This window comes from Ambystoma mexicanum, chromosome 11 (assembly GCF_040938575.1).
Source record: "Ambystoma mexicanum isolate Mex_15411 chromosome 11, UKY_AmexF1_1, whole genome shotgun sequence".
Classification (NCBI taxonomy): domain Eukaryota; kingdom Metazoa; phylum Chordata; class Amphibia; order Caudata; family Ambystomatidae; genus Ambystoma; species Ambystoma mexicanum.
Window position 1 is genome coordinate 696190346 of NC_090934.1, and position 16862 is coordinate 696207207.

Sequence of the window (16862 nt, forward strand, 5' to 3'; positions counted from 1 at the left end):
AGCATAGCTGTCAATCACACAGCAGGGAGGCTGTCCTTGCCGGACAGACAGCCAGCCAGTCACCTTTGGGTACATTCCTGTAACCAAGGGGATTAAGCACAGGGAATTTCGGGCACCTCCTTCACGTCCTGCCCCTGCCAGATATACTGGAGCCAGAGGCAGGCTTCACTCCAGGGGTGTTGCTAGGTCTGGAAAGGATCAGGGGCTAAGCTAATGTCAGGATTAGCAGGACTCGGGGCTAGCTATATCCTTTTGGTTGTAGTCTCTGAGCTTCTATCCGGGGCTACAACCAAAAGACCCGGGGCTATAGCCCCTTTAGCCCCCCCCCCCTAGCAACACCTCTGCTTCACTCGTAAATCCCGCCAAAGACAAAATGAACAAAGGGACCAAACCTAGTTTGGCGTGCAGAGTAAATCTCAAGAAGGGATTTTCTGACAAGAAATGGCAAAAAATGAAGACCATGGCCATTTTGACAAAATGGGCACTCATGGGTGCTTTACTGCAGCTGCGAGCGCAGCCCGCGGTAAAAACACACAATGATAGTAAAAAGTAAACCACTGCCACCAGCCATTAATTGTAGAATGGGTAACATAAAAATGTTACATGAGAAACTAGACAAAGGGTATACTAAGTAACCCCTCCAGCAACCTATGTTAAGATAGCGTGTGCTGGGTCTAGACAGTTACAAAATGTAACTAAAGTCAATTTCACTTCACTGCTCTTGGAAACAGTAGTTTCACCAAGAGAAGGTATTTAAACCTTTGGGAAATCTAAGAGACTTCCCTGTGCCACTGCACTGATGGTGCTGTGTGTCACAATGCAAAGATGATGCCTATGGAGTTTGTCAGACTCCAAAGTCAAAAGAACCACAGAGTCTTATTCACAGAAAAATACATGAGAGAGTGGGAAAAAGGTCTCACTCTCTCCAGGTTAGAAATTAAAAGTCCTAAAGTCCAGCAAAAGAGCTGGGGGTCTCAAAGTTAGAGAGGAATTAGCACATTTCTGAGAATTCTCCCTAACACTTGCTTTTAAATCCAAGTACAGGTCCTCCTCCACTGCACCATAATGTTATATTTAACAAGAGTATACTGTTCTATACGTCTTTTTGTGCTGCAATGGCCACTGTGAGACTACAGGTTCCATGTCCCTAACTTGAAGGGATGATGGTTAGCATAAACCTGCAGCAGCCCTGTCATAGCAACAGTGGCTGTGGAAAAAATCATGTTCAAAGTGATAGGCATTGATGAAAAGTCTCATGGCAGAGATAAGGACAATGATCAAAGGTACTTGTGTACATTTCAGGAAAGCAGTCAATATGATATTGCCTTAATTCAATATAGCCAAATGAATAACCTGCACCAAGTATTTCAAAGGATATGTAGCTGACCTTACTTAATACAAGAATTTGTACAGAGCTATTTCCACACAAATCAGCATACTTTTAACTTCAGTATATCAAGGAACTGAAGCAAAAGGTGACAAGGTGATTTGCAGGCTGTATAAAACCCAAATTACCTGAATTTTCACTGGATTTTTGGATTCACTGAGTTCTCCAAACTTTTAAGAGATTCGAGTGACAGATTTGCGTTAAAGGGGAAGTTCACTCAAAATGTTGTTGTTTCAAAAGATGGGCAATAATCAAAAATATATATAAAACATATTTTTAAATAAAGTTCCTATGTAAACTTTTGAGCAAATGAGTCTCAAAGTGTTTACATGGCCCAGGAGACTCAAAGAGAAAGCCACTGCGATCATTAATACAACGCAGTTGTATTCATAATTTCTGTAGTTTTATTTTTAAGTTTCCCGGGCTCCTCTGAGCTGGGGGAGCCTGGGAAACTTAAAAAGAAAACCATGGAAATCATGAATACAACAACGTTGTATTTATATTGCTGGTACTTTCGCTTTGAGTCTCCCGGGCTCCCCCGGTCCGGGAGAGACCGGGAGACTCAAAGCGATAGCCACCGCAATCATAAATACAGTGTGGCTGTATTTATATTTGCTGTGGTATTCTTTTTAAGTTTCCCGGGCTTCTCGGGGAGCCTGGGAAACTTAAAAAGAAAACCACTGACATCATAGATACAACAACGTTTATTTAAAAAAAGCCCCGAAGCCGCAAAGTGAAAGAAAGCCACTGCAATCATAAATACAACAACGTTGTAATTACTGTGGTTTTCTTTCTAAATTAAAAGAACTTACCAGCAGCAGACAGGATCCTGACTGCATTCTCTGCTCTCCGACAATAATGAAGCAAAAGCCGGCTGCAATAAATAAAAACTACCAGTAGGTGGCTTTTGCTTCATTATTGCTGGGAGGACAGAGCTTAACACAAGCACAGGAGGCTCATCCATTTCACAAAATGTATGCCTCCTAGTGATTTGAAATGTATGAGTTTAAGCCTCATTTGCTCAATATTTTACATAGGAATTGTGTTTAAAAATATTTTTCATATATATTTTTGATTATGGCCCATCTTTTGAGCCAATAACATTTGTGAGTGAACTTCTCCTTTAAGCTTATCATAATTTCCTGGTGATAAAATGTTTGTATAAACAGTAGACTAAAGAGGTCAGAACTTTTACCCTCAGTACATGTTCAAAATAAAGTATAAAGTGACTGGATAAGGTTAGTATCTTTCCAACTAGGAATGTCCAAAGAGCGCAATGTGTGTAATTTACTAATGGCTCAAACCTGGCTGTTTTTGCATAAGGAAAATAAAATTTGCTCCATGTTTTCGGCTGACAAAAAATATATTTAGAAAAAATGCTGCTGAATAATGTTATGTATCTTTCCCTCAGTGCAGAGCTCAGTTCTGTGTTCATTCATCAACAGTGTTTTTTTCAATGGGTTTTTTGCTGAATGTATTTTCACGAAGAAAACTTACCAACTCCAAAGTGCATTGAGTTTCAGGAAGGGGTATAGCATTGCCTGAAGTATTGAATTGCTGTATTACTCAGTTACCATGATTTACACATTAAATTATTTATTAAGAGAAAGATTACAGTAATAATTTTAAATGGACATAAAAGTGTCAATTGTCTTAGCTGATATAATTCCCAGTACTATTCATGTAAGAGAATTACCTTTTTGACCAACTGAGATGGTTTAGAGCTGTATGCAGTTCAAAAAACATTTAAACTATGCTTGTAATTTTTATTTTATTTTTTTATTTGTATTTAATCAATTTTGATTTTTACAAAGACTTTTTCTGGTTGTAGAATAGAGAGAAGAGTCATTTTCTGTACATTAGTAGATTTCTCAAGCGGGTGCTTTATCGAAGAAAGGTCTCTTTTATGTCACTTGCATAGTCTTCTCCATAGTGATGGTTATAATTTTGGCAGCCGCTATTAGCCAACGCGTTTGGGCTCCTGTGATGAGGCGGTTCCACCAGATGTTTTCATCAATGATGTAGGATGCTTTATACACAGGACCGATGAAGGCCTCTCTTTCAAGGTCAATGGCCGGACAGACCATTAAAAGGTGTTTGATAGATTCTGTGGCTTGGAGGTCTCCACAGAGTCTACCGTTTTTTTCTTTGGATGCGGATCGAATTGCTAGGACTTCCTGCATCGGTAAGAGGTTTAGATGGGCTTTCAGCAAAGTTCTCATGAGGGATTTACTTGGATATTTGGTGCAGTACTTCATCTGCTGTTTCAATTTGTTGAAGACTGGCGGCAGATGGGTTAGTAATTTGTTCGAGACTGCACTGTCATTGGTTTTTATCCAATCAAGCCACTCCATTTTGGTTTTTATTCTCATTGGATTCTGGAATAGTTCTTCTTCTGAGCAAGCTATTTCTTGCAATATGCGCCTTTGTTTGTCTGCCCAGTTGTTATGGAAACTTTTGCTCCCTTTAGATATTTCCTCGGAAATCATCCTGTATATTTCCAGGCTACCTTGGCTCCGAATTTTCCTGTAAAGTTGGATCGTACTCTGAGTGACAACTGCCTCCATAGAGAGCAGCCCAGGTTCACGCCTTATGGGTGCCACAGCTGTTGATTTCGGTAGGCCTAGTGTAGCTCTCCAGATGAAGCCTTCTCGTTTGGACCATAGGGTCAGTGGGATAGCGGGGTTAGCTTCCATGCCATATGTCAATGCTGGAATTACTTTTGACTTATAGAATTGGATTGCCGGGAGGAGACAGTATTTGCCGAATTTTCTGAGTTGGGCCTTTAGGTTTTTTGTTTTTGACCACAAAGTTTTCTGCATACTTAAAGATCTTTTCGAACTGTCGATGTCAACTCCAAGATATTTGAATGTGGAGACGATTTTGATTTTCGAGTGGTCTAGGAACCACTTCAATGACTCCTTTTTTTCCGTCCCTGCTTCTGTAGAATCAATATCTTCGTTTTTGAGTTGTTGATCTCCAGATTGTTCTCCTTGGTGTATAGGGACAGGTTGTCTAGTTGGAGTTGAAGGCCCACTTGAGTATGGTCTAAAATGATGAGGTTGTCTGCATAAAGAAGTCTGGCGACCATTGTATTTCTGATTTTCGGTGGGAAGCATCTGATCAGTTCTTGTGAGGTTTGAAAATCGCCAAGGAAGGAGATAAAGAGTGCGGGGGCCAGAGACAGCCCTGTTTGACTCCTCGATTAGATGGTATGGATTTGGACAGTAGCCCTTGGTGGTTGAGCCTGACTGATACAGTAGTGCCGGTATGCAGGGCGATAATTGGATCGAGGATCTGGCTTGGACAGTTCCAGTTCTTCAATTTGGCCCACAGTTTCGGTCTGTCCACTTTATCGAAGGCCTGGGATAGATCCACGAAGGCAAGGAAGATTCGGGGAGCACCAAGCAGAACTTTTTCTTTTAGGATGTTTAAGATCATTATATTGGCAGCAGTACTGGCGTTCTTCTGGAAACCCGTTTGAAGTGGGTCTCTGGCAGGAGAAGATCTTGCCCAATTCTGGAAGTGAGGCAGAAGAGAGGTAGCGAAGACTTTGCCGATGACATCTAACAAAGCAATAGGACGATAGTTGGAAGGGTATTCTCAAATGCCTTTTTTGAAGATCGGGACACCAATAGCTTGGTTCCAGGAACTAGGGATTATCTTTCGTTCTTTGCAGTGTTTCAAAATCAAGCTCAAGACCGCTGACCAGGCCTCCGGATGTTCTTTTAAGTCGGTATTTGCCAGACCATCTGGTCCAGGAGCACGTGATAGTTTCAATTTTGAGATGATTGCCCTTATATCATCTGTGTCGGAAAGGTCGACCCAGTTTGATTTGGTGGGCGATAATGTCTTCTCCGTAGCAGGACAATCGAACACTTTTGAAAAATGGGTGATCCATCGTTCTTCGGAGACCGCATTTATCATCTGCGAATTTGGCTGAGCTTTGATGCTGTTGATTAATTTCCAAAATTCTCTGTTTTTTTGCTGGCTATGGTCTTAATCATGTTTTCAGCATCTGCTTGATAGAGTGCTGATCTGGTGTTTCTTAGCCATTGTTTGTAGGATCTCAGCTCGAGCGTTGAAGAGTTCGCGGTCGTTGCCTCTTTTTTAGTTTTCTTAGGTGACGACGCCTGATCACTAGGCTACGATTGTAAGTGTGGGTGTGATTGCTAGTCCGGTTTTCGAGCCCTTTTTGGGGTTTTTTTGTATGTCAGGAGCAGTGGAATATAGCTAGACTTAAATGTTGCGTTGTTTGCTTCGATATCAGAAGTAAGAGTTTTATAATCATCTCCCAAAGTTTTGATATCTTTTGCGGTCATACGCAGACGCGAAAGCTGAGTATTGGTCTCGACCGCTACGTTGTAGAATTGCTGATCCCGATGCTTTATACTGCATGTGAGGTTTAGCAGGTTGTGGTCACTAGCCTCAGTTCTAATTACTTCAAAAGAGGATATAATCGTGTAGATTTTTTCTGAAACAAAAATGTAATCGAGATTGGCTGTTGATTGGTCTCGCTCCCATGTAGGAATGGTGGTTTGATTAGTGGATTTTGCAGCGTTCCGAAGGTTTTTAGATTTCATTAGCGATACCCACTGTTTTCCTCTTTCTGCTGCCGGTGTGTTATCTGACGGGTTCAAGCAGTTGGAGTTCAGGTCTCCACAAATAAGAATATTCGATGTTTTGAGTTTGATCATTATTTCATTGATGATGTTAGCTGCTTCGTCACAGAATTTGTCGGCAGAAGTTTTTTGTGGGTTCCAGTAGACGTTGATAATAGCCCAGACTTCAGAAGACTTGTTGTCGCCCGTTGTTATGAGCACTGCCAAAAAAGCGTAAGTGGCTACTATAGTCTTACTGATGATTATATTAGATCCCGTCTGAATTGCTATCAGGAGGCCGGAAGAGGGTCTACTGAACAGACCTTTTAAAGCTGGCGAGATTTTGATGGAATAGCCATCAAGGATGGGCTTACTCAGTAACCACGTTTCTTGTAGGCATAGGATATCGTGGACTCCTATGTTATAGCTCCCAATTTTGGTTAGGTGTGTGTGACCTCTGGTGTTCCATGATGCTATGGATATAATTGAGTTCTGGAGAGTTTCGTAGTTTGCTTCGGGTAGCCGTGGAGACGGATAGGCTCCCCGCATTTGCTGCTATCTCTTGAGGCCAGGGGTGAAGGCGTCTCGCAGCCAAGACCATGTTTCTTTTGTTGGCTTAGGGTTTAGATGGGTAGTAGACTGGTTTATGTTCAGTTTTGACCGTACATACTGGTCTGGCGATGCGGGTCTTCGTTCCTTGTGGCGCTCTGATGATGCATAGGTGGACGTGGATGGTTTTCTCAGCTCTTTGCTATTCCTTGAATCACTTTTATCTTCAAATCTTGCATTTGTGTCCCGATAATGTTTCGAGTCGTTGGTTCGAGGTGGAAAGTTCCCCGAAGTTCTAGGTTCATGGTAGACAGGCTTCTCCCAACGGGGCGTTTTTCTACCCTGTCTTCGCGATCTATACAGATCCTCAGTTTGTGACTTGTATCTGTAATTTTTTACTGGAAGATTTTTGTAGTTTACTGTCTGGCTCCTGCTGCTGTTTGTATTCTGGATCTCCATCAGGATGAAGCCCGCATGATCCACTTTAGCGTAGACTTCTTGGGGGATCTCTCGGAGCGCCAAGTTTTTGATGTGGAGATAGGCTTTTGCTTGCTTGTTTCTGTGGGAAGGCTCTATCAGCGTGAAGTCGTCAGACTTTAGAGTGTTAAGTATATCAATCTGTTTGAGGATCTTGAGGACAGTTCTTCTGTTCAGGATCATGTAGTATTCTTCCGACGGTTTTTGTTCAATTTTGAATAAACGCACTGAGTCTGTGATCTCATTTTTAGATCTAGAAGAGGATTCATGTTGATGTTCTTTTTTTGACTTTTTTTCTTTAGTAGGTGAATGTTTAATCGATGCATTCGATTTAGTAGAGTTAAGTTTTTCATAAAGTTGTTCGATACGCAAGTCTTACGCTTGGTTTGATTTAGGTGTTTTTCTGCTCTCATTAGAGAGTGGGATTTTGTCCGTGACTTCTTTGGGTGAGTTTGACTGAATTTCCAGTTGATTTTCAGATGTGTCACCTGTTTCTGCGTCAAGCTCACTGATTTCTACTGAGTCCTCATGTTGTGTTAGATCAATCAATGAGCTTTGACAGATGAATTTGTCGGCAGACCGTGGAGATTGGATTGGATGAGTGGTTGAATTGGTATTGTTTTCAAGTACAATCACTTGGTCCGTGGTCTCTATTCTAGCTTCTTTAGAATTTCCCTTTGCAGCCGGTGGTAGGTCTGCTGTAGATTCTTTGGGCCTTGACCTCGAATCTTGTTGAGGGCTTCTAGTTAGCTTCAATAGGGGTTGCTTGGTGGTCGGAACTGATGGTTTTTTGGAAGTGGCTTTTGCGGATGCCATTTTTGTATTCACCGTTGGTCGAGGGGGCGTTTTGTTTCTTCGGTTGGCAAAAAGCGGCGCTGTTTTCATGGGTTGTGATTGGAGTGTGGTCTGTGTTTCTTTATCGTCTAGGTGGTTTTTTCTTGGCTTGTGGTTTGGAGAAGTCGTAGTTTTTCCTCCAATACCAATAGCTTAAGTTCCCAGGATTCTTTATGCTTCTTATTGGTTTGTTCCAGCACGGTGATGAAACCTTCTACAAATATCAACTTGGTGTGCATCATTGCTGTTACTGTGATGCTGTCCTTTAACAAGTCATTGATGTTTTCGTAGAGTTTCCCAAATGGCGCTAAGGCTATTGTTATCGCCGACATGATGGTAGCTAGGTCGTTTTTTTTTACAGCGAATCCTGAGTTTGGAGGACCTATTCCACTTAATCTCCTCTTTCTTGGAGGGGAGCATGGTCGAGGTGTTGAGTGCAACGGTTGTTCTGGTTGAAATAGACTCTCCTCTGTTTGAGTAATTTGATCTTGATTGTATGGTCGGTTGAGTCCCCAATGGTTGATGGTGGGTTGGGACTAGAAGAGGGGGCAGTGTGATTTCATCGACCAGTTTTTCTTTGGGAATGCTTTCCATGGTTAGGGGGAGCGATATATCAATTTGATCTTCATCCTGTGGGGATGCGAGAGTTTTGGTGTTAACTACAGTCTCGGTTTTCCCTTTGTTGCTCAAACTAGGGGAAAGCAGACGTATCGGCTGTGGGATGGCGGCCGTGGTGCTTACAGTGTCTTCTTTTGGGGGGGATACAATTATCTCATTTTGATCTTTCGTAGGGTGCCTTCCTCCTTTCAATGCATTATTTAGTTCAGGTTTGCTTTTGACGGGGCTCACAGGGTCTGTTTGTTTTTTTGCATACCATATTGTTTTTCTTGCTTTGGTAGCTGGTGGGAGATCCTGGATTGCTTCTAAAATTTCCGCATCTGAGAGTTCGTTAGACTCGTCCAACTTTCTTTTACATTGTTTTTTTAAAAAGTCTTTTAACGCCGAAGATAGCAGAGGGCAAGGAATGTTTTTCTTTCCTGTGTCTTTTTTCTTGTATTTTCTTTTTAGGTTTTGTGTTTTTTTTAGGTTGAGCATCTTGTTTGTAGTTTTTTGCCAGAACTTGGGGAACTGTTGATTCAGGGACCAATAGTTCAGGTAGTTCGTCAATGTCATCGTGAGATGCTTTCGACATGCAGGTTTTGCTTGCTTTGAACAAAGGAAGGTCTTTGGAGGGTGAGCAGATTTCAATGTTTAGTTCCCGGGTATTTGGACGGGACTGCTTATTTGCTAGAGTGTTCTCCTTAGTTGGGCTTCTTGTCGATTTTGTTGTTGTTTGCATTTTTCGTGATATTAAAGTAGAGTCGCTGTCGTTGCAGATTCTTGACGGAATTGCTGGAGTGATTTGCTCTCTTGCTACGTGGATTTGGGCAAGAGTAAGTGCTGGTGATACCAGTGTATTCTCTGGCTGGCAGAATAGCTCCTGCGGGGGCCCCGTAGCGCCAGCCGTTTGGTTTTCTGGCAGGGGCGGAAATTCTGCCGACGCTTGTGGAACTCTGTTTTGAGTGGTCGGGTCGCTGCCGGGAGACCACAATCCCATCGTAGGAGCACCATGCTGCGTTCCCAAACGCGTGGGTTCCCCTCTCTTGGCAGCTGGGTGATCACCCACTGTTTCCACTGTTTCCTCCTCAGCCCGGTTCTTTACTCAGGCTGCAAGCACAGGAGCAGACGTTGACCGTCCTCCGACCGTCAAGTCATCCGCACCTCTCGCCACTGTGAGGGCTTGGCGGGAAGGCTGAGCAGGCTGGGTGTTGTCGCTGGCGGGGGAGGAGGGAGGAGATCCCAGTGAGGCGTGCGGTTGCTGCGCCGGGGGGACTACAGCGTTATGTCGATCCAGTGAGTCTCGCGAGTCCTGAAAATCCTCCATAGTTCACGACCAGCCGAACAGGGGAGACAGGGGCGTTCCAAGGTAAGAATGTCTGGGTTTGGTGGGTTTATTGGAATGCTTAGAAGTTTTGGTGAAACTCTAGAGGTAAAAAGTGGTAATTCGGTGAAATCGTTCTGAGAGAGCTGCGTTCTAGGGTTTGTTTCAATTGTTGTAGGATTTGTTAAGTTTATGTCGCTTGTAACTGCCTGCGTTTTGGTTGCGCTGGATAGTGGCCTCGTGTGCTCCATAGGCTCCATGGGTGTCGTTGGGTTGGGAGGGTTGGGAGGGATTTGCTTGGCGCAATGTGCATCGGGGAAGCCATAGAAAAGTTTCTTTGTGCTTTAGGGTTTTGTGTCGACGGATTCTGTGACACAGTGTCCAGAGACTTGAAGTTACTTCTTAATAAGCGCTGTTCTGTTGTGCGCTCGGATTTAGGTTTCGACGGGCTTGGTGTAATAATTAAGGATCCGTGCAAGGAAGTTTCGCAAAGTCCACAGGGCGCTCGGGGCTTCATTCGGAGGGCCGTGAGCCGCAGGGATGCCGCGGACTGCCGGAGACTGCCTCAACCTTGCCTCAAGCTCCGCTCACCGCTGTGCGGTGTACACTGTTATTTAGTGTTATTTAGTGGGTCCTCCCACAGTAGAAAGAGTTGACAGGGTAGAGAGACAGGGTAGAGAGACTGCCGGAGACTGCCTCAACCTCGCCTCAAGCTCCGCTTGTAATTTTTAGTTTTAGAGTAAATGACGATCCACAGATGACACTAATAAACATGTTCTAAAAAGATGTGTGTGTCAAATTGCATCTTGTATATTTAGCATGAACAGTTGGATCAAAGATGTCCATTTATTAATATAGTATGTTTATACTCTTTGGAGGATAGCTCAGGGGCAACGTGCTTACCTTGGAAGCAAGACAACACAGAACAACACAGGTTTGATCCCCACGTCCGCACTTAGAAACATCTAGGTGTTATAAATAACCAATTATAATTGCCTGCCAGGATGATCTTGTGCCCTTAGCTTTTATCTTGAGCTATTAGGTGGCATTTAATCACCACCTATAAGCCATAACTATAGCATTGGAGTACAGGTAGAAGGGAGATGGCATGTGGGAAGGGGCACTTGTTTTAGGGGTGTGGTTTAGTTATTTATCCACCCATTGACTGCCCATGGCCATGCTAATCTGTGTGGCTATTCCCACCCACTACCTGCTCCTCCCAAAACACATCCTCCTGGGATCTCGTTGGGCTCACCCTATCAAGCATTAAGATCAACCATTATCCTCCCAAGATTATTCCTAAGCAGTCTGGTGGGGGTTAATAGCATAATTACAGTTGTAAATGGCTACTGGTGTAATAAAAATTCCCTAAGCAAGTGTGCCTTCGGCCACTTGATTTAGATCTGTACCATGCACTGAAGTCCTTATCTCATGCCTACACAAAAGCTCAAACTGTTGGCTTTGCCAATGCTTGTTTATTATTCGAGGAAATGTCTAGTCTAGCCACGACGCAACAAGAGACATTGTAGATTGCAATCAAAAGGTCCTACCCCACCTGGCTCTGTCAGGTCCTCCCCTATATCCTCCCAGCATCATACTGCTCCCTCCTTTTTGGATGCAGCCTCCTTTTTCCCACTTCCACCACTCCATTGAGGAGCATAAATATAATAAACAGCATAACTGCCCTCTCTACTGCCCTCCCCCCACCCACAAACGGAGAACAGCCTTGCCGCAGTCCAAAGTAGACCAATACCACTAACCGCCGTGAGGATCACACCTGGAGGTGGCTAAAGGGCATTGGAAGGAAGTTTCCAAGCTTTCCATGGAGGGGTTGCTTTACACATCCACCGAGAGACAGTAAATGTGTGAATCACTATCGACCCTTGAAGTTTTACCCTGAAGAGGAATCTTGGCCTTGTTCTGCTCCTCCTGCGAGGTGCTGCATAGATAAGAAAGGTTAAGAAATGGCAAATAAAAACGGAGACAAATCTGGTTTTTTGTTAAGGCAACGCATAGAATTTTGCGGAATCCTGTTTCATTATTTTGATTTATTAAATCCAAATCCAAAGGCATGGCTCCGTTTGGAATGTTTGGCTGAACGCAGCGCCGGCTGTTGGTGCGAGAAATCAATTGGCAAGCGATGCAGGCCGTCGATGTCCTTCATCCAGCGCCAGGTGAAGCAAGATCTCACCCTGGCAAACCTTTAAATGTGGCTCTTTTAATAACGTGAGAAGCTGGAGAGCCTGGACTGTATTCTCGATCAAATACATTTCTAAATCATTGCAATGATTAAAGTCACTTTTTGGAGATTCCTTTCTAACCCTTTAGTTCATTGTGATAATTTCTTTTAAAACATATCTTTCTCAATGATTACTTCTCAACTTCTTCTTTCTGAATAACTTCTGTTCTTAAAGGTATTGAAGAGGAGGGAGTACTTGTGATGCCTATGAGGAGGGCCAACGCCCTTTGGGGATGTTATGCAGGCAGCATTCTTCCTACAGATTGTGTTCATAGCAGTATTTTCCCTTTTTCCATTGAGTCTGTTTTAGAGGTCAGTTGAAGGGTCATCGCTCGCCCAGCACGTACACCTCGGAAATGTGCACAGTTACCAAGACATTACTTAGTTGATAATTCTTCTCCGATTCTACCTTTTTTATGCACGAGTTAAATGCATGCACAATGACAGCATCGGGTAGGCGGGGATGACTGACCGGTAGTACAGTTGCGATAAGTATTGCCAGCTATTGCATTGATCGATTGGGGTCAAGGCTAGGGAAACGACTCACCATCAGTGTTCCCATGTTTCGAATGTTTTAAAAGACTGAAGAATCAGGGTCATTTTCATTATTAATCGAATATGGAGTAAACTACTGAATGTGGAGAAAAATGGGTACAGTTTTGAAACTCTTCGGTAAATAATAACACATTCCAAATACACTTTCAAGGCACATTAAAAACATGTTTGTACCATTTGCAACATGACAAAGTGTCAATGGCCATGCTGCAATTAAAATCGATGGGCGGCAAAGATGTCCTGAAATGATGCAGCGAAGCATACATTTAGAAATGTAAATACTGTGTTTCTGATCAACTGGGAATTGGGCCATAGTCCCCGTTATGTGGCTTGTTCTACACAGGCTCGTAGCCCTCTGTAAATCTTGCGTTTACCCAATCTCCAATAAGATACGTGTGCTGTCAAAAGCATGACCTTCATTATTCAACCTCCCCTGTCACTTTCCTTCCCCTACACAAGCTTTTCAGAGTCTAGCTCCCGCCCTCTTAAAGAGCCGATCCCGCGCGTAGGGACATGACACCTCCCCCCCCTCAAAGTCACTCCTCATACCACCTCTCATACCTCCTCCCTCAGCTGGCCTGGCCACCGGATCACTTGGCCACAGTGCATCTTTTCCACTTTCAGCTTCTGCCGCAGGACCGGTCGCACCTCCGCCATCTTCTACATCCTGCCGTCTCCTGGCGACTCGGACTCCTCTACTCCCGGCCCATGGAAGTGATGAAAGTGCGAGGCGTTTCTGGTTATCTGTTGTTCTCCATCGTGGTGGTGACCATGGTTCCATTGGCGGCCACAACCTGCACCAGCATAGGCACATAGCAGGTGTCCATCTTGCTCTACTGTTTTTGCTGGACAATGACTTTTTGTCCAATATCAAACTATCTCTCCCGGGCACCTCTCCTGGCATCGATGTACTTACTTGGAGGCCATTTTCTTCTGGCGGTCTCGTCATCTCACATCTGGGTCGCCTTCTGGTGGTCCCTCGGCACCCCTGAGCAGACGGCCCAGACTCGACGTCCCTTCATTAGTTCCATGAGTGACTTTCCCGTGGGTTCATGGGGGTTTAGTCTGTATTGTCTAATGACTCTGCATATGGGCTGTTGGACAGGGACTCGCTCCACCTGCGCCTTTTATACTGTCTTTTTCAACGTTGCCATGAGTCATTCCACCATTCTATTTGCCTGGGGCCACAATGAGATGCTCTTTTGGTGACTGAAGCCCAGGTGGTCTGCAAGCTTCTTGAACTCGTGCCCATTGAAAGGGGGTCATTATCTGTTTTTACAACCCACGGAATTCCCCACATGCTGAACGTCTCGTCCAAGGGTGAGGCAGTGCACACAGAGCTGGTGGCTTCTACCATTCTCGTGAGGGGGAACCAAGAATATTCGTCAATGGCAACCAAGATATAGGATCCCTCAGGGAGGGGCCTGAAGAAGTTAACTGCAATGGTATGCCACACTTCTGCCAGCATCTCCATTACTGCCAACAGTGTTGGAAGTGCTGATCATGCTGCTAGCTGGCATGCTTCACACCGTTGGGTCTTGCTCTGCACCATTTCATCGATCTGTGGAAACCAGGCATATTGTCTTAGAAGCCTTTTCGTGTTTACAGTGCCCTGGTGTCCTTAATGAGCGATTTCAATGAACTTCTCTCATAACTGCTTGGGCACCACCGCCCTAGTGCCCCTCGTGAGGAGTGCGTCTGTCGTGATGGCCAGCTCATCTTTCACCTTGGCCAGTGCCTGTATCTCATATCCATCCACAGTATTGTCTCCGCTTGTGTGTCTCTGGTGGTCGTTCCACCTTCCGCGCTTGATAATTGCAATGGCTATCTGGAGCGTGGGATCCTCCATCGTGGCTGCTGTCAATTGGGCACTTGTGATGGTCGGGGGTATCGCCTGGGCCGCCATATAGCGGATGTACTCCTCCCTTTCCTTTGTGAGTTGCCGACGTCCACCGCCACCGGATACCTGGATATGTAGTCAGCCGAGTTGAGATGCTTTCCTGACCTGTGGATGATGCAAAAGTAATATTCTTGCAGTTGCATGCCCCACCTTTCGATGTGCAGCAGCATGTGAGACCAGGGGTTCCTAAATATAGACAGCAGAGCTTGGTGGTCTGTGACGATCGTGAAGTGTTTCCCAGCCAGGAAGTGGTGGAAATGCTCACATGCCCTTACCACTGACACGCTTTCTTTTTCCACTTGGGAATAGGCTTTCTCCATGGCAGACAGTGCGTGGCTCCTGTATGCTACCACACTGATGGGGTCGGACCATCGTGTGCTTTGTTGGCTTAGGATGGCTCTGAGCACCACCGGACGGGCAACCTCTACAAGTTCTGTTTCTTTATTGGGGTCAAAACAGGCTTGATGATGCACCTGTACAAAGCCAGGCCAAAATGGTGAGACTGCAGTAAGTGGAAAGCAGGAAGAACAGTAAACCCAACACACCATAAGAAAGCTGAGGAACATGAAGGAGCTGCAGGCCCTGGCCAAGATAAAGGGTTAGAGCACACAAATGAAGCAGAGAGCCCTCGAGAAGATTGGAGGCCTGATAAAGCAGTTTGCCTCACACCAACTGAGAGCCTGATGGGTTGGGAAGCCTGACCTTCCAGAGGAGACCAGAGACTACTAAAAAGGTGAGGTGGGCACTACGAACCTAAACAGGGATCTAGGTGCACTCTTATTTTGTGAGTGGGGCACTATTTCATTGAATTGTCTGGGAACTATATTCTTGAGTGGACTGGGCACTACTTCCCCGAGTAGTCAGCTGGGTACTGTATACCTGAAGGGTGTCAGGGGCACCATCTATATTCTTGGAATAAGAAGCAATGAACCAGCCATTATAACAGTGGGTGAATTGCAAATAGAGAGATGGGCACTAGATCTCTGTGATTGTGATTTGGGCAAATAATCGATCTGGGCCCTATGTCTCTGTGACTGTGATTTGGGCAAAGTAGCAAGCTGAGAACTATGTCCCAGTAACTGTGATTTGGAACAATAGGAGAGAGGGTAGAAATTGAGAGAGAGACCAGCATCCTTATTAGAGAGGAAATCCTGACACCTTAAAAATGCACCCATTCTGAGACATTTAATGTTGATGGTTCCATTTCGGGATTGTATAGGATATTGGATGAGGTGCGGCCCTGGAAGACTTGGCCATACATGGGGAAATGGGAGAAAACACTCTGAGGTAAATACCCTGTGAAAACTGGGAACATCTATGGAGAATCATCCCCAAATTGGCAAAATCCAATCAATTACAAGAAATGTGCTATGAGATTATATAGAGATGGCACTACACCCTTGCTAAGCTTAAAAAGATATGTCTGGACAGCAGTGCTGGACGGGATGCAGGGGGACAGGGTCTTGCTCCCATGTTTAGTGGAGGTGCCCCAGAATTGATGCCTTCTGGAGGGAAGTGCAGGTAGTACAGGCTCAGGTTTTTGAGGTTGATCTGGCAGCGCATCAGAAGAAGTTCTGGTGGGTCTGGATGGGGAAAAACGCGCCAGCATCCGCAGGCCCCAACTAAAAGCTTGTATAATTCTAGTTCTAGCCGCTATGCTGTTAAAAGCACAGAAATGGAAAGGGATGGATATTCAAACGCTCCAAGACTGAATCCGGAAAATGTGGGACTTTGTGGTCCTTGAATGGGCCTCACATGCCATCAATAAAGAGGTGCCCCACTTTACCAATGATTGGAGTGAGGTTTTAACATTTCTCTGGAGAGACTATAGAATGCAATGGTGCCCCCAACGGTTGAAACCTTTGGACTTGATTTAAGACAATTCCCTGCAATGGCTTCACCTCCAGAAAGTGGGATGTTCTTTTTGTCTCGTCAGGGGAAAAGGGGGTTTAGGATGGGGGAGGGGGGGTTCCCATTTGGAGCAGGATGTGTGTGATCAATGGCTAATTGTATGCATTACTTGGCCAACAAAAATGAATAAACAGAATTTAAAAAATAAAATGGATAGTTCCAAGGTGGGGAGATCCCACTTAGTCATAGATAACCCCCTACCCCGTATAGGAGTTTATCCCAAACCTGAACATGTCAAGGAATACAGTGGGGATCATTACGAGGTTGCCGGTCTGGAAACAACGGTACCAGTCAGCTTGCCAGTACTGTTGTTTCTGGACTGGCAAACTACGAGTTCTGCGAGCAGGTGCCTTTTCGCCCGGCCGGTCTGACCTGGCGGGCAGAAAGGCACCCGCTGGCAGACCTTGACGGATGCATTCATGAATGGTGCCTGTGCATCCGACCTCCCCATTCCCATTGACTCCAATGGACTCGAATGGGAATGGGGA